We start from the raw sequence: 18,694 nt of genomic DNA, 5'->3' as shown, positions 1-18,694 counted from the left end.
TAACACCTTGTGAGGAGTGCTTGGTTCCAATTACCAACTAAGTTGCTTTCCAATTCCCAGTTTACAGAGGCTGTGAGATAATAAATAAGCACTGGAAGTACTGGGGTAATCTGTTACACGGCTATAGAACATTAAATCACTATTGTTTATGAAAACAAAAACAGAGGAAATAAATAAATCTTCCAAATCAGTGAAGATTTTATATCCTGAACTAACTTAGAGAAAATGTTGATATGTTTTTAGGATTCAAGTCTACTGAAATTATGTTAAATGTGCCTTTTTTTTTTCTCTTGAGACTTCTAGTTAATTCCTGATTTTGTTTTGGTGTATATTAGGTATGGTGGTAGATATGGGAGTTGTAAAGTTATGCTCACAGATGAAAATTCACCATTGAAGAGGGATTGGCAGAGAAATTGGGAAGGATGCATTAGGATTTTCAATACAATTTCTGTAGCTATAATTATGAAAAGATAAAAAAAAAGGATTCTTCGATTCAACAGTCATAGTCTAAATGTCTTATTAAGGAAATGGAAAAATTGGAGATAGAGGGGGAAGAAATGAGACAAAGAGGAACAAGTATAGGACAGATTTGGTGTGTTCTGCTAACACTAGATTTGTGAGATACTCTATGAAGAAACAAGATGAATGAGCAATTTGGAAAATATATGGCATAATCTAATTGAAAAAATTCACAGTGGAGATTTGTACTGTAAAGAAACCTGTTTCCCTTACTGTCACCCTCTCTGTGTCTGCTTGGACTGCTATTACAAAATACCACAGACTGGGTGCTTAAACAACAGAAATGCATTTTCTCACAGTTCTGGAGGTGGCAATCCATGATCAAGGTGTTGGAAGGTTTGGTTTTAACTGAGGCCTCTATCTTTGGCTTGCTTATGTCTGGCTGCTTTCATATTGTGTCCTCACATGGCTTTTTCTCTCTGTCTTCACATTCCCTGGTGTCTCTTTCGGTAAGTCTGGGCATATTGGATTAGAGCCTATCCACGTGATCTCTTTTAACCTTAATTACCTGTATAAAGTGCCCATCTCCAAATACTCTCACATTCTGAGGTATAAGGCATTAAGGCTTTAGCATATGAATTCTAAGGGGATGCCATTCAGTCCATAACACTGCATTTGTCAAAATGATTTGACAGTGGTAACCTGTACTAAGATTAAGGGGTATCCCTATGTAAAAGAACTCATCAAATTTATTCCCTAGTAAACTGGTCTGCTTCTAATTCAGTGTCTACTTCAATGGTCTGAACAGGAGAAATTTTCCCTGACCATCAGGATCAGCTCTTCAGTTGTTACATGTCACTGTGCCACAGTCATGACAACAGAAGTCACTCTGCCCATTTGAAACAGGATTTAATAGAGAAATGGTTCCAAAGTTGTTGAAAGGACTACAAGAGCAAAGGCAAAAGGAGGGGTCATGGGAGGAGTAAAAGACGTTTCTCTCTTCTTTCTACCTTGTGATTTCCTGCCACCATTTCCTATTGGTGGTGCCTAAAGGAAGCCCCTAGCAAGGCAGACGGGAAATTCAGTTAGAGACTCCCCGCCCCGGCAGTGTGGGTGGGGAGGGGTAAATGCTCGCACAGTTGTGGCGCACCAGTTGTATTGTATGGTTAAGCAAAGCAAATACAGTATAGTCATTGCAAACAAAATGAAAATGAATTTTAATCTTTTGAATGTCAAAAGATTAAGTAATCTTTAAGAAAACTGAAATCATTTCAGGTATTTTTGCAAAAATGGTCCTTTTCATCAGTTTTTATAAAACTCAAGTTCAGGATGTGATACCATACAGTTGATGGCATTAATGAAAAAAAGATGTAAAAAATTTAAATGTTATCATTTGTTTCTAAATTTAGTACATTATAATACTAATCTATTTTTTATTAAATAGATAAGGCTCTTAGCTGATCATTTCAATATTCATCAATATATTAAAATTATTTACTATATAATTAAATTGCCTTTCTAAGTGGATTCACCTAAATTGAACTTTTCCTGCGACCAGTTTTACTTAGATACTGGGAACTACTGTAATGCCTATCAGCATGCTGCAAAACTATTTTTTCTCCATATTTTGGGGGAACATTGGTGTAAGAATAAAATATTTAACACAGTGACTGCTTTTATATAAACTAGGTAAATTTGGTTTGCTTTATGATTGATGTGAAGGTTTAGGACATTTTTCCAGGAGTACGTAATTAGGTACAGTAGTTTTGTAAGGCTAAAATATAAACTAAGTGTCCTGTATGCTCCTTTTCTAGCCATAATTCTGATATATGTGCAATGGACTCTGGTTCCAAATTAGCATGTTTGTTGCCTATGAATTCATATAATTCTGTACTCCCATGATTTAGAGTAAGGTTATTTTTTGGGGAGGGCAGTGGCTTTATTTATTTATTTATTTGTTTGTTTATTTATTTATTTAAGATATCATTGATATACAATCTTATGAAGGTTTCACATGAGCAACATTGTAGTTACTACATTCACCCATATCACCCATATTATCAAGTGCCCCCACACCCCATTGCAGTCCCTCTACAGTAGATTTTTACAGCAATAAAATATTATTTCATTGAGGGCCTGTTTTTACCCTTTGTGTTTCACTGACATACAGATGAGTTTCTTTATTTATTTTTTTCTATATTGCTAAGGGAGGTAGGCAGATGGTTAAATAAATGATTCAAGCATATTAAAATTAAACCTGACATTTCTGATTACCTTGTCAGATAGTGACACTGACTTACCAGAATGTAATTTTAGGATAAATCATTTTAATTTTTTCATTTTTTATATAAAATTAAGTTTTATGATAAAATTATTATTATTACATGAAAAAATATATTGGTATGATGACATAGGTGGTAGCAATACATATGCTTCTTAATTTTCTCAAGAATTTATATTTTCAAGGAAAAAGAATTTTAAGAAATTTTTAATATTTAAGTTATGGAATTATTTTTGAATTATAATTCAGGGTCTTAACATAAATGAATATTTTCATAAACCTAGTAATGTTATGAAGTTTGTGAAATTTTTAGTTAAAATTCACTTGGAGCCAGATTTCTGTTACGTGACCTTTTTGATGCCCAAATATAAGAGCATTCTCTTAGGATTTTTAGTCTTAAAAATATGACTAAGCCATGTTTGGTTGTGCCAAGTGACTAATTAATCATGGAAGTATATTTAGGAAGCGTGTGGTGACCCATCTGGCAAGTTACCTAGAGAAGAAAGAGATTTGTTCATCTCTACAGTGTTCTCTGGAAGTAAGGGGCCTTATGTTTGGCTTCACAGGCTCACTATCCTCCCCGACAGGGAGAAATGAACAACCTCATTTTTAGACTAGCTGAACAAACACCATGGCCATTCTGAACTTTAGTGACACAGGGAAATAATCAGACACATAATCAGAATTTAAGATATGCATTATGAGTACATAAGAAGATAAAATGACTTTGTCAGGTGTCGCATATGGGATCAAAAATAGGGCTGCAGTTTACTGCATCAGTGTTCAAAGGAAGATCTTTATGCTTAATTACTGACTAGGGAGAGCCTTTATAATTCCCTAAATGTTCTTGGAATTTTGAGAAAGATCAGAAAGATGGTAGCATTAACATATTTTTGCAACTTAACAAACTGCATCAAACTTATAAAAGGTAAATTTTTTACAAAATTATTAAAATAAATGTCAATGTATAAAAACTTGAAAATTTCCACAAACATATATTAAAAGAAAAGCCAAGTTTCTAAGTTGACAATTATCAGAAATATTGAAAGCAGTGCAATTTGGCCACACCTTTCTATACTAAAACATGAAATTTCTCAGAATTCAAAATATAAAACCAAGTATTGATTTCTCTTCTTTTTCAGAGCTGAAAACACAGGATGTATTCCCTTATTTCCTCTTCTTGCTACAAAGTCTGAATCCAAGGGATGATTACATTAGGAATGTTACCCTAAGAAAAAAAAGGGAAGGGATCACTCAGATGCTTCCCACACCTAACCTACTACACCACAAAAATATACATATTTCCTCCTAAAATTCATTTGAATGGAACACAATTCAGTTCAAGGCAAAGACTAAAAAAGCAAAAACTGTTCATTTCCTGATTCTTTCGTTACCTCTTTTATTCTTTTTATCTATTATTAAGAGTATCACATTGCAGGCTATTCATTATCACCAGATATTTACAAATAGTCATATGGGCAATTCAGTTAAATGTTTTATATATTCTTTGGGCTCACAAACAGGCTTATTTACCACATGTAATATGAAGGGTTTGGCACATAATTCTCATGAACAATAAAATAAGTTTGGTGACTAATTCCCTTTCTTGCTACCAGACTGGAAAATTTCCCATAAATGTTATTTGTGTTCCTCTGTTTGTGACAACCATCTGCTTAGTCTTCACACCATTCTGTGGTTCAGCCAAGATGAAATTAAGATCGACAGAAGTATATACTATAAAAAAAGCAGCACAGATAATTGGGGAGTGGAATGTAGTCTGCAACATGCTTGGCTTCCAGCCCCTTCATTATGACAGTATTTTGAATTCAAACATTTTGAGAGTTTGCTGAGAATTAGTTTATAAAAGAGTGTTTAAATACAACGAAACTAAATGTTGATAATGTATAAATATTTATTTCATTGAGTGAAAAGGTTAGCAATTTAAAACTTCATACTGTAAAGCACTCTTCCTGGCCTGAGGAAAACAATATTAACTCTCATTTTTTTCCTTCCTTGTTGTAGGTATAAGATTCTGAAAAAAATAACCATAATTTAATAATAAATATTGAACTACAAGACTTTTATGTCAAAAGTTTTAACTGCCTCAATAGATTGTAGCTCTACTTCATGGTCACAAGGAAAACTGAGCTCATTGGTTTGTTATAAGAGAGGAAAACAACCATGGAATGGTACTGTGTGAAGTACTAGTAACATGTTGTATTAAATTATTTGAAGATAGAAGAAAAGAATTCTATGACATCCACTGGAACACATTTAAGTAAAATTGAAACTGCTCATATCAATCATAAAATAAAATTTAGTTTTGACCTTTATAATCATCTGCCTTTAAATATAGGCAATGAAAGACATATCTAAACAAGATTAGTCTTTACTCTTGCATTCTTTAAAGGAGGTGGCTTGGTAATACCCCTTAAGATTGGTCATTTAAATACAGTTGTCACTCTCATCAGACTGTTTAATTCTCTCAACTACCATAAAATGGGAAATGGTCACTGCACATCTTCTTTGGTTTTGTTGCTGTAAAACTACATCATAAGAACCACCCTCATAGTAATTGATAGGGAAGGCTCTGAAACCACAGATTTTTATATATAAGGGGAAGCAACTTGTAAATTGTTTCATACACAGTGAAAATGGTAACATTTTATTGTTTATGATCAAAACAAAAAAAAGTAACTGAATCAGAGGACTTAACTGAGATTGTACTTTCTGTGAGAACATGAATTTTTTTGAGCTTTTAAAGATATTCTTTGGGGTTGCATTTCTGGCAGTTACATGGAAAAATCAGGTGATAGATATTTTTTCTCTCTCTGTAGTAAAATTTGCAAATAGCCATGTGCGTTTTATTAACTGAAAATCAGTTTCGGTTAGGCACAGGTCAATCATTCTTGTAAATACTTGTCTTAGTCACAGTAATATTAAATATACACCATGCTACCATTTCCAGCAGTTTGGTGGACCACTGACACCAGCGAATGTGATCAAAATTTTAAGTAAAGCTTTGATAACACTAAAAAAATATTAATGGACCTATTTTTTAGGGCAGTTTAGTTTGCAGAAAATTGAGTAGATAACACAGAGAATTCCTTTATACACTGACTCTTTCCAGCTGCCAACCTGTATTATTAACATCGTGTGATATATTTGTTACAACTGATATAAAAATTGATACATTTTTAATAACTAAAGTCCATATTTGGATGAACCATCTAGGTTCACTCCATGTTGTACATCCCACGGGTTTTGACTAAAGCAGAGTGACATATATCCACAATGATAGTGTCATACAGAAGAAGTTCATTACTCTAAATACCCCATGTGTTCCTCCTTTTCATCTTTCTCCCCTCCTTGAATGCCTGGCAGCTACTAATCTTTTAACATACTATCTCTATAATGTTGCCTTTTTAAGAATGCCACATAGTTGTTGTCAAATAGTATGTTGTCTTACTGGCTTTTTTCACTAAGCAATATACATTTAAATTTCCTCCATATCTTTTCATGGCTTGATAGTTTATTTCTTTTCATCACTGAATACTACTCCATCATTTCAACATACCACAGTGTGTTGATTCATTCACATTCTGCAGGACTTCTTGGTAACTTCCATTTTTTTGACAATTATGAATAAAGCTGCTGTACACATTCATGTGCAAGTTTTTATTTTTATATAAATTTCCAACCTAGGAACAAAATTACTAGATCACATAGTAAGATTATGATTAGCTTTTTTTGAAACTGCCAAGTCACCTTCCAAAGTTGTGGGATCTTTTTGCATTCCCACATCCAGTGAAGGAGAATTACTGTTGCTCTACATATTCACCACCATTTGGTATTGTCACTTTTTTTTCCTGAGTTTTAGCCATTCTAATAGGTATATAGTGCTATCTCATTATTGTCCTAATTTGCAATTCTCTAATGTCATATGCTGTTGAGCACCTTAATATGTTTGCTTGCCATTGCTTATCTTCTGCAGTGATGTGTCTGTTTAGATCTTTTACCCATTTTTTAATTGGACTGTTTTCTTATTGCCGAGTCTTAACTTGTTCTTTTTATATTTTGGATACAAATCTTTTATCAGATTATCTGTTTTGCAAATATTTTCGCATAGCTGTGGCTTGTCTTTTCATTCTCCTAAGAGCGTTTCATGTAGAACATAGATCTAGTTGATTAATGAGGATGTTCTTTTCAAGTATATTCTTAATTTCCTGCTAAATCTGTCAATTAATGGTGTAGAGATGTGCTGAATTCTCCAGTTCTAACAGTGGATTTGTCTTTCTTTCTGAAGTTCTGTCAGGATTTGCCTCATGTACTCTGAATATCTGTTTTTAGGCACATATCTGAAGGGCCCCCACCAGTAAGATGGCAAACTTCCGGCTTCTCTTCGGGGTCCTCAGTTCCCACCGGCGCCACCTGAAGCCCAATCACCTCTCTGCCCCCTCCCAATCCCAGCACCTAGCCAACAGCCACCAGCCCCATAGAAGTGACACCTCAATCAATTCATGCCCCTTCCTATATAACCCAGCACCTTTCCCTAATAAAGCGGAATTCTCCGGTGAATTGCTGCTGTGTGTCGCTCCTTTCCTTTCATTGGTGCCGAAACCCAGGAGACAGGACACCCCAACTGGGCCCCATCTTCCCCCCGACACCAGCAGCAGCTTGCCTTCGTCCTCTTTTTCCGGCACTGGCTCATCACACTCACCACTCCTCTCTGGCCTTTAGGTAAGTTTTCCCCCCGGAGTGGGCCACTCTTCCCCGAGCTATCGCAGTGCCATTGACCGTGATCGTCCGGCAAGGCCCTGATGCTCGGGGATGAGGAGGGAACTCTCCCCACCTCAGGCCTTCATGGCTGCGGCGGACCCTCAGGCCCCTCCTCCGACAGCCATAAATCCCCGCCTCAAGCCAGAACCCTTCAGTCCCCCTCAGACTCGGTCCCGAGGGCCTCCCAAAATTATCACCCCCCTCCGGAAGGTAGCAGGATCCGAAGGCATCGTGCGCGTTCACGTCCCTTTCTCCTTAGGAGATTTAGCCCATCTAGAGAAACGCCTAGGTTCCTTTTCCACTGATCCCACAACATACATCAGGGAGTTTCAATGGACCTTCCAGACTTACAGCCTCACACATCATGACATTTTCATGTTCCTGGCCAATACACTCCTCCCTGAAGAGTGTAGACGAGTTTGGGACTTTGCCCAAATGCACGCTACCGAAACCCACAGGACTGACCCCACCTATCACCCTGGCCCCACTGCTGTCCTGGAACAAGACCCACACTGAGATTATAACACCGCCATGGGTCTCTGCTCTCAAGATATTTTTGCCTCCTGCTTAATAGCAAGTCTGAAAAAGGCAGCTTGTAAAGTAGTCAATTTTCAAAAGCTCCAAGACATAATTCAAAAGAGAGACGAAACCCCCTCCGAGTTCTTAGACAGACTCACTCAAGCCCTATTACAGTATACTAGCCTGAACCCAGAAACACCTGAAGGAAGACATGTCCTTATGACATACTTCCTAGCTCAAGGCTACCCCGACATTAAAGCTAAACTCAAAAAGTTAGAACAGGGCCCCGCTACCCCACAGACTGAGATCCTAACAGTGGCCTTTAAAGTCTTCCATAAGCGGGAGGAGAAAGAACACCCTAAACAAAAGGCTGATCAGGCCAATTTCCAGATGTTGGCCCAGCTGATAAAACCACAACCTGGGCGCCCCTCTACAAACAAGCCTCCCCCAGGAGCTTGTTTCAAGTGTGGAAAAGAGGGACATTGGTCATGGGTGTGCCCCTCCCCCAGATCTCCTACCACCCCATGCCCCAGATGCCACAAAAAGGGCCACTGGGGGTCTGATTGCCCAACCACCCCAAGGGGAGGCTGGATGAACAACCCCCATCCTAAGCCTGCCGTAGTGGGGCTGGCAGAAGAAGACTGACGGGGCCCGGGGGCTTCTCGCCCGACCATTTCCATCACCAAACAGGAGCCCAGGGTTACTTTAACAGTAGACGGTCACCCCATCTCCTTCTTCCTAGATACAGGAACCACCTTCTCAGTCTTGTGAGAATACCGGGGCCCTACCACGCCAGCCATTACTCCTATAGTCGGGGTAGGAGGTAAACAGATTTTCCCATTAAACCCCCCCTCTTTTATGCACAATCCTAGACAATCCCATACCTTTCTCCTACTCCTTCCTGGTTATGCCCCAGTGTCCCATCCCTTTACTAGGACGAGACATCCTTTCCCTCCTCCATGTTTCCATAACTATATCCACTCCCACAGCCCCCAGTACTCCCTTTCTGATGGTCCTCATAGCCGACAACCCCCCTCTACCCAATGAAAGCTCCGGTTCCGCCCTCATACACCCTGTAAATCCCAAAGTTTGGGACATTACAAGCCCCTCCGTGGCCCTATGTCCCCCTGCCTCTATCAAATTACGTGACCCCTCTCAGTATATCTGTCAGGCCCAATACCCCCTAACCACTTCAGCCCTTATAGGCCTCCAACCCATCATTCAAGATCTCTTAAACAAAAATTACCTCAGACCCACTCACTCCCCATTTAATACCCCCATATTAGCTGTTAAAAAAACCAACGGATCTTTCTGCCTTGTCCACAACCTTCGTCTCATCAACATAGCCGTTGTCCCTATCCATCCCTTAGTTCCAAATCCATACAGCCTTTTATTGCAGATCCCTGCCTCGGCATCCCACTTCTCAGTCCTAGATCTCAAGGACCCATTTTTCTATCCCTCTAGACCCCTGCTCCCAAGATTTTTTCATCTTCACCTGGAAGGACCCATACACAAGACATTCTGAACAACTCACTTGGACAGTTTTGCCACAAAGCTTCCGAGATAGTCCCCATATTTTTAGACAGGACCTAGCTCAGGACCTCAAACAGTTTCATCATGATCACTCCAAGTCCACCTTATTACAATACATGGACAATCTTCTACTCTGCAGTCCCTCGTGGGAACAGTCACAACTTGACACTGCCTCCCTACTTAACCTTCTAGCTTCCAGAAGTTACCGGGTATCCCCCATCAAAGCTCAAATCTCTTCCCCTCCTGTCACTTACCTCAGATTCCTTCTATCTCAACAAAGAAAGTCCATTACCTTAGACAGAAAATGGCTCCTCTCTGACCTGCCCATTCCCAAAACCAAGACAGAAATCCTTTCCTTTCTAGGCCTGGCTAGATATTTTAGAGCGTAGATCCCTAACTTCTCCCTGTTGGCAAGACCCCTATACGACCTCAGCAAGAGCCCCCCTAAAGAACCATTATCCTCCTCACCCCGACACTCCTTCATTAAGCTCCATCAAGCCCTTGTGGAAGCCCCAGCTCTCCATCTTCCTGATTTGTCGAAGCCCTTCTCATTATACATTCATGAGAGGTCCAGTCAAGCTCTAGGAGTCCTAGGCCAATATTATGGCCCACCCTTTGCCCCAGCAGCTTATCTCTCCAAGCAATTAGACCCCACAGTTCGGAGATGGGCGCCCTGCCTACGAGCATTAGCCGCTAGACAGCTCTTGCAGAAGGCAGCTCATAAACTGACATTCAAGGCACCCCTTACCATTCTGTGCCCACATCACCTAAAAGATCTCTTAACCTACAAAAGTTTACAGACTCTCCCTCCCTCCAGACTCCTGACCTTACTGTCCTCTTCCCTCCAAAATCCCGTTCACCCCCTTTGCCATCCATACCCAAATCATGACTTTTTCCTCCTTTACTGCGCTCTCACTTTTTTTTTCTCATTCTTATTGTCTTCCCCACCACCCCAGCCTCCTTTGTATGGCGATTCAAAGTCAGACAGACTTACACACAGCATCAAACAAAAGTTACTGCCCTCATTGCCACACCAGACTGCCCTCTGAAAAGCTGCTTTGAGCCTTTATACCTCCACTTTCCTCCCTCCACCGAAGTGTTCACTAGCAGCTACCCTTATTCTCCCTACTTCTGCTTCCTCTATGACCAAAAACAAGCCTATTGCAGGCGATAGCCAGACACCTACGAGAGATGTCCCTACTGGTCTTGCGCCATTCACTACATGAGTAACTTCTAGTACCCACAGTATTACTCCTCCAACCGTTTCATGAAATATCCCAACGGCTCATTCTCCTTATCAATCCCAGATCCCTGGGAGTCTCGATGGGCCGCCAGAGTCACAGCCTCAGTTTACTATGGGGGGGTCCTCGACCCCCCACAGTACCCTTCATATCTCTCTAAAGTATGTTCCCTCTCATTCCCAGATCTCTCAAGTTGCATCAGATAGCAGACATTCCAAAAAAGTCATTATCCAAACTCTTGATGGCGCCTCTTCATCTTCTTATCCCCACCCCTCTTCCCATTTCTCCTACTCTTCACTACAGCTCATTCAGGACACCACCATCTTTCTCAACCACACCCTTAACACAGCCAATTGTTTCTTGTGTGCATCACTACAGCGCCCACTGCTGGCCGCCGTGCCCCTTAATATTTCCAACTACTCCTTCCATGCCGAAAGACAACCCCTCTGCCCCCTGGCAGACATACCCCTATGGGAACCAGAATACGCAGATAATCTCACCATCCACCACTGTGTAGGCCCAACTCCACCCCCCTCCAGCGCACTTCACTGTCTCTCTATCTACACCCCTACCCCCGGCTCTAAGACTTATGCAACCAGGACACTTCTTTTGGTGTAATGGCAGTCTTTTCAACTCACTGCCTCTCAACTCTGATACACCGTGCATTCTCGTCACCCTAATCCCACAGCTTACACTTTACAGCATGGCAGAATTCCTTGAGCTCCAACCTCCCTTGCCCTGATGCACAAAAAGGGCTGCTTTCCTTCCCATCATGGTCGGTATCTCTTTGATCACCTCAGCCATTGGGGCAGGGTTTTCGGGAGAAGCCTTGGGTCACTCTCTATAGGCAGTTAGAGATCTCAACGCCAAACTTGAGGGAGCCCTGATATCCACTGCCGATTCTCTAGCCTCTCTCCAAAGACAGGTCACTTCGCTAGCTAGTCACCCTTCAAAACCGGCGGGCCCTAGATCTGCTTACAGCCGAGAAGGGCGGCACCTGCGTCTTCCTCTGGGAAGAGTGCTGCTATTACATCAACAAATCTGGCATTGTAGAAACTGACATTACCAAACTCACCGACCTTGCCTCCAGTCTCCACTCTGCTTCCAATTCCAACCCATTCTCGTCAATACTAACAAACCCCCTCCTCACCTGGCTCTGGCCCATTGCAGGCCCCATAATAGTCATTCTTCTCGCCTGTCTCTTCTTACCCTGTATAATAAAATTCATGAAATCCCAAGTCGGAAAAATCTCTAATCAAGCTTTCAACCAGCTTTTACTCAGGAACTACCAGCTTCTGGCCACAGAAGATCCCTCACCCTCACGTGACCTCCTCACCACACGCTGAGATGGACCCCTCTCTCCGCTGGAAATTGTTCCTGGAAACAATGGCCGCAGATGCCTGGCTCCTGACACCCATATCCTCTTAGCACCATTAGAATCAACAGGTCCTCGACCTATGGTTACAGGGAACCTTCATTGATTTTCAACCTGAAGAAGTCCACATCTACTCATCCTTACTGTGGAGAGTCCTATCAACCCTTTCCTCCCGGTCTTCAAGTCCTCACTCCCTTCTCTGCCCCCGTTCAGCAGGAAGCAGCCAGAGAGAAAGCAACGTCCACAACCCCATAGAGGAGAAAGGGGGGAATGAAGGGCCCCCACCAGTAAGATGGCAAACTTCCGGCTTCTCTTCGGGGTCCTCAGTTCCCACCGGTGCCACCTGAAGCCCAATCACCTCTCTCCCCCCTCCCAATCCCAGCACCTAGCCAACAGCCACCAGCCCCGTAGAAGTGACACCTCAATCAATTCATGCCCCTTCCTATATAACCCAGCACCTTTCCCTAATAAAGCGGAATTCTCCCGTGAATTGCTGCTGTGTGTCGCTCCTTTCCTTTCAATATCCATTAAAGATTATTAAGTCTTCTTAGACAATTGACCCCCTTATTATTATGCAATGCCTCTTTATCTCAGATGTTTCCTTGTTCAAAGCATGCTTTGTCTGAAATTAACACAGCCACTTCTGCATTTTTTAGATTTTTGTTACCATGATGTATCTTTCTCCATTCCTTTAATCTATATGTGTATTTATACTGAATGTGGGTTTCTTGTAGAAAAATAGTTATTAGTTTATTCACTCTGACAGTCTATTTTATTTGATATAATAAATCATTTATATTTATTGTGATTATTGAAACATTTGGACTAATAATCATAATATTTGTAACTATTTTTTATTAGTTGCCTTTGTTCTTCATCTCCTACTCTTTTTCTGCCTTCTGTGATAGTAATTGGGTATTTGGTATGGTTCCACTTTGTCTAGTCTCTTAGCATATCAATTATACTTAATTAAAAAAAATTTTTTAAGTGTGATGTCCTAAAATTTGCCATATCCATTTGCAACTATCTAAGTTCACTTTTGAATAACATTATACTATTTCATGGATAGTGTAGGTACTTTATAATTTACTGTCCTCAATTCTTCCCTACTCTTGCTTAAAATATTTCTGTCATCCAGTTCACTTATCCATAAGCTATAATTACACAATACATTGTTGATATTATTTTGAACAAGGCTATCAAGGAGATCAATTAAGGATAAAAAAATACGTGTTTATTTTACCTTCATTTATTTTTTTCTCTAACATGCTTCTGATTATGTAGATCTGAATTTCATTTTTCTCTCTCTGAAGAACTTTTAATCTTTCTTGTAAGTTAGGTCTGCTGGTAAATTCCCTCAGTTTTTGTCGTCTGAGAAGATCTTTATTTTTCCTTCATTTTGAAAGAAAATTTTCACTGGATACAAAATTCCAGGATAGCTATTTCTTTCAACACTTTTAACGTTTCACTCCATTCTCTTCTAGCTCAAATCATTTTTGAAGAGAACCCTCATGGAATTCTTATTGTTTCTTGTTCCTCTATAAGTAAGGGATCGCTGCACTCTCTGCCTCCCCTCCCCCACTGCCCCAGCTTCTTTCGAGATTTTCTTGTTGCCTTTGGGATTTTTTTTTTGCATTTTAAAGTAAGCTATGCTTAGTTATAAATTGGGGGGAGGCGGGGCAGTGGTATTTATGCTGTTTGGTGTTCTCTGATGTTCCGAGATCTGCAGTTTGATGTCTGATATTAAAAACGTGTACTTGGAGATTTCTCAGCCACTTTTTATAATTACTTAAAATATTTTTTCTGATCCTTTACTTTTTTTGCTCTGTATGTATTACCTTTTGTAATTGTCCTATAGTTCTTAGACATCTCTTCTGTTTCTTTTTTCCTATTCTTTTTATCTTTGAATTTCAGTTTGGGAGGTTTCTACTGATACATGCTAAAGCTCACTGATACTTTCTTCAGGTGTAAGAATCAAGGTATTCTTCAGCACTATTACAGAGCTTTTGATTTCTACCATTTCCTTTTAATTCTTAGAGTTTCTATATCTCTGCCTACATTGCTTAGCTGTTCTTACACGTTTTGTACTTTTTCCAATGGGCTTTTAGCATATTAATCACAGTTACTTTGACTTCCCTACCTTCTAATTCCAAACCTCTAATTTGCAAGTCTGGTTCTGTTGTTTGCTTTGTCTTTTAGATTGTGTTTTCTCTTGCTGTTTAATACACCTATAATTTTTTGTTGAAGACAGACATAATGTATTGGGTAATAGAAACTGAGGTAAATATACCTTTAGAGTGAGGAGTTAGGTTTATCTGGTAAGGGTTGTGTTGTATTTATTGTTTGTTGTACCTGTGAAATAAAATGAAATTTTTATGGACCCCCATGAGGGTCCCACAGGCAAGGAGAACCATGGAAGCTCTAGAGGTTCAAAGTCAGCCAAGACAACTCATTCTGTGCTGTGAAGAAGCCATGCAGCTGTTCTCACCTGTTTCAGCAAGACTGTCACAATGCTTCACCCATGACCAGAAGAGAAACAGCCTGGGACTTCTCAGGAAAGTTTAAAATGGAAGGAAATCTGGTTATCATATAGAATTCTTTAGGAGAATTAATAACAATCTTCATCTTTGTCTCTTCTCACACACAGATAGCATCAGAATGTGCATAATCTATTCTTTCAAAACACAGACCAGATGCATCCTTGACACACTGCTGTGATGTACTGATTAATATAACTTTCCTGCACATATTTCCTGTTGTAGAAAGGAATACAAGCTGTCTTCAGACAAATGGCTTCCAAGTAGTTTCCCCAAACTCTCCTGATCATAGGCCTGCTATGATCCTCAGTAAGACTAACAACACATTAGACTAGATGGACTTACAGATATATACAAAACATTCCATCAAAAGCAGCAGAAAACACATTTTTCTCAAGTGATATGGAATATTCGCCAGGTTAGCTCACATTATGCCACAAAACAGGTCTCCATAAGTTCAAGAAGACTGAAAATATATCAAGCATCTTTTCCAATCACAATGATATGATATTAGAAATCAATTATAATAACATTTTAAAAACACAAAAAAGTGGGGTTAAACAACATGCTATTAAACAACCAATGGGTCACTGAAGAAATCAAATGAGAAATCAAAAAATATCTGGAGACAAATGAAAATAGAACTATGACATACCAAAATCAATGGTATGCAGCAAGAACAATTCTAAGAGGGCAGTTCATAGCAATATAGGCCTACCTCGAGAAACATGAAAAATCTCAAACAATCTAGATTTAGACTTAAAGAACTAGAAAAAGAAGAAAAGGCAAAGCTCAAAGTTAGTAAAAGTAAGGAAATAATAAATATCAGAGTAGAAATAAATGAAGCAGTAACTAAAAAGATAATAAAATTAAGAGGTGATTATTTGAAATATTTGAAAATAAAACTGACAAACCTTTTGTTAGACTCATGAAGACAAAAAGAGAAGAGAATCAAATAAATAAAAGCAGAAATAAAACAGAAGTAACAACTGATAACAGAAACACAAAGGATCATAAGTTATTATGAACAATTCTGTGCCAACAAATTGGACAATTAGAAGAAATGGATAAATTCCTAAAACACACATACTTCTATGTTAATCATAAAGAAATAGAAAACATTTTTAGCAAGGAAACTGAAATAGTAATTTTAAAAAAACCTCCCAAAACACAAAAACCCAGTACTAGAAGATTTCACACATGAATTCTATGAAACAGTTGAAGAAGACTTAATTAAAATATCCATTATACCCAAAGCAATCTACAGATTTACCATAATCCCCATCAAAATTTCAATGACATTTTTTCACAGAAATAGAGCAAATAATTTAAACATTTATATGGAACCACAGAAGATCCAAATAGCCAGAGCAGTCTTTGGCACAAAGTAGAAAGCTGGAAGTATCATGCTCCTTGATTTCAAACTATACTATAATACTATAGGAATCAAAAAGTATAGTAATCAAAATAGTAACATACAGACACAGCACAATGGAACCGAACTGGGAACCCAGAAATAAACCCACACATGCACTGATAATTAATTTATGACGAAGGGAACAAGAACATACAATGGAAAACAGACAGTCTCTTCAATAAATGGTGTTCAGAAAACTGAACAAACACATGCAAAGAAATGAAATTAGAGCACTATCTTCCATCATACACAAAATTAACTGAAAAGATATTAAAAAGTTGAATGTAAGACCTGAAATCATACAATTCCTAGAAGGCAACAGGCAGTAAGCCCCTTGTCATTCATTAGTCTGAGTAATGTGTTTCTGGATCTGATGCCAAAGAAAAGGGAAACAAAAGTAAAAATAAACAAATGGAACTACATCAAACAAACAAATCTTCTGCACAGCAAAGGAAACCATGATCAAAATGAAAAGACAGCCCACTTAATGGGAGAAGACATTAGGAAATCATGTATCCAATATTAGATTAATATCTAAAATATACAAAGAATTCACACAACTCAACAATAAAAAAAACAAAAATCAAATTAAACACGGGAAGATGATCTCAACAGACATTTTTCTAAAGAAGACATACAGATGGCCAAGAGGCACATGAAAAGATGCTCAGCATCTCCAATATTAGGAAAATGCAAATAAAAACCATCTCACCCCTATTAGGATGGTTATTATCAAAAAGACAAGAAATAACAAGTGTTGGAGAGTATGTGGAGAAAAAGGAAACTCTTGTACACTGTCAATGGGAATATCAATTGCAATCACTATGGAAAACAATATAAAGATTCCTCAAAAAATAAAAAGCTAAAAATATATTTCATACAATCCAGCTAGTCTACTTCTAGATATTTATCTGAAGATTATGAAAACATTAATTCAAAAGATATATATGCACCCTATATGCAGTGCAGCATTATTTACAATAGCCTAGCTGTGGAAACAATCTAAGTGTCCACTGATTGGTGAATCGATAGATATAAATATACATAATGGAATAATACTCAGCCATAAGGAAGATTAAAGTCCTCTCATTTGTGACAACATATGGACCTCAAGGGTGTCATGATATATGAAATTTTTTAAAAATGAACAAACAAAAGAATAGAAAAGCAAATTCATAGATAGAACATTTTGATAGTTATCAGAGAATAAAGTTGTGGGAGGTGGGCAAAATGGGTGAAAAGGATCAATTATATGGTGACAGAGGGTAACAAGAGTCTTCATGGGGTGAAGTGTTTACAGATGTCAAATTATGATGTCATACACCTGTAAGTTATATACCTATCTTACTCCAATTAAAAAATCACCCAGTGGCCTCCCAGCACGGCAGTGGTCCCAACTGCAGCACACCACCTGGGTGTCTGGTCGATCCATGGGCAGCAGCAAGGGCCACGATGACAGATGACAGTGAGGGGCAGCACAATGAGCAAGAAGCTCCGGAATTCATCTACCCACCCTCCTTCACAATATTATCAGAATATCCACCCAGCTTCTCCATGACTATGACATCTGGTGCTGGAGAAAATGATGACACTGTCCAGACTGCCCTCAAGTTTACATACAGTAAAAAATATCCTGATAAAGCCCCCCTTTATGAAATATGCTCCCAGGAAAATCTAGAAGATAATGATGTCTCAGATACATTAAAATTATTAGCATTACAGGCAGAGAAAAACTCTGGTATGAGGATGATCTTTAGTAACAGCTGTGCAAGAAAAATTAAATGAAACAGTAGACCAAATAAAAACTAGAAGAGAAGAAAAGAAACAAAAAGAAAAAGAAGCAGAAGAAACTGAAAAGCAATTATTTCATGGCACTCCTTTTACAACTGAGAATTTCTTCAGTTGGAAGGCCAAGTTTGATGCAGAATACTTGGAAATTAAAAAGAAACAAATGAAAGAAGAGCAAGCTGGAAAAAATAAATTAAGTGGAAAACAGCTACTTGAAACAGATCATAACCTTGATACATCTGATATCCAGTTCTTGGAGGACGCTGGAAACTACGTGGAGGTAGATGAGTCATTGTTCCAGGAAACGGATGAGGTGGAGCTGGAGGACGATGAGGATGATCCAGATTACAATCCTGCTGACCCAGAGAGTGACTTGACTCACTAATGGACTGTTCCCTTCTTCAGAGAGTCTTGACTGCTACAGCATGTGCGGCTATGCTGAGAAGTTGGTGATTTTCCTTTCTTTTTTTCTAAGAAAAAATGTTTTTCAGGAGAATATTCTTCTGATACCTTACATCATTGAACTAAATAAACTGACTATAAAATTTCAAATAAAAAAATCCACTGGCAATTTTTTTTTAAAAGAATACAAAAATATCTAATTAGATTGATGAACAATAGCACTGAAATTCAAAGAATAACTGATAAAATTTGGAGTACAACAGAAGTACACATAATCATTCAATGTACAAAGTGATTAGGCTAAAACAATGGGCAAAAAGAAGAGAGATCAGTTTCTTCTACAAAAGTGGAGATGTTGAAGTA

The 18,694-nt window shown here is 38.7% G+C and overlaps 1 pseudogene; it reads left to right on the top strand.

The window, feature by feature from the left end:
- The first annotated feature begins 17,593 nt into the window (after positions 1-17,593).
- LOC108407353 (RWD domain-containing protein 1 pseudogene) lies at positions 17,594-18,314 on the top strand (annotated as a pseudogene).
- The last annotated feature ends 380 nt before the right edge of the window (positions 18,315-18,694 follow it).

The sequence above is a fragment of the Manis javanica genome, chromosome 5 (genome assembly GCF_040802235.1).
Source record: "Manis javanica isolate MJ-LG chromosome 5, MJ_LKY, whole genome shotgun sequence".
Lineage (NCBI taxonomy): Eukaryota > Metazoa > Chordata > Mammalia > Pholidota > Manidae > Manis > Manis javanica.
The sequence above is the reverse complement of the archived record's forward strand: the minus strand, read 5'-3'. Positions and strand labels throughout refer to the sequence as shown.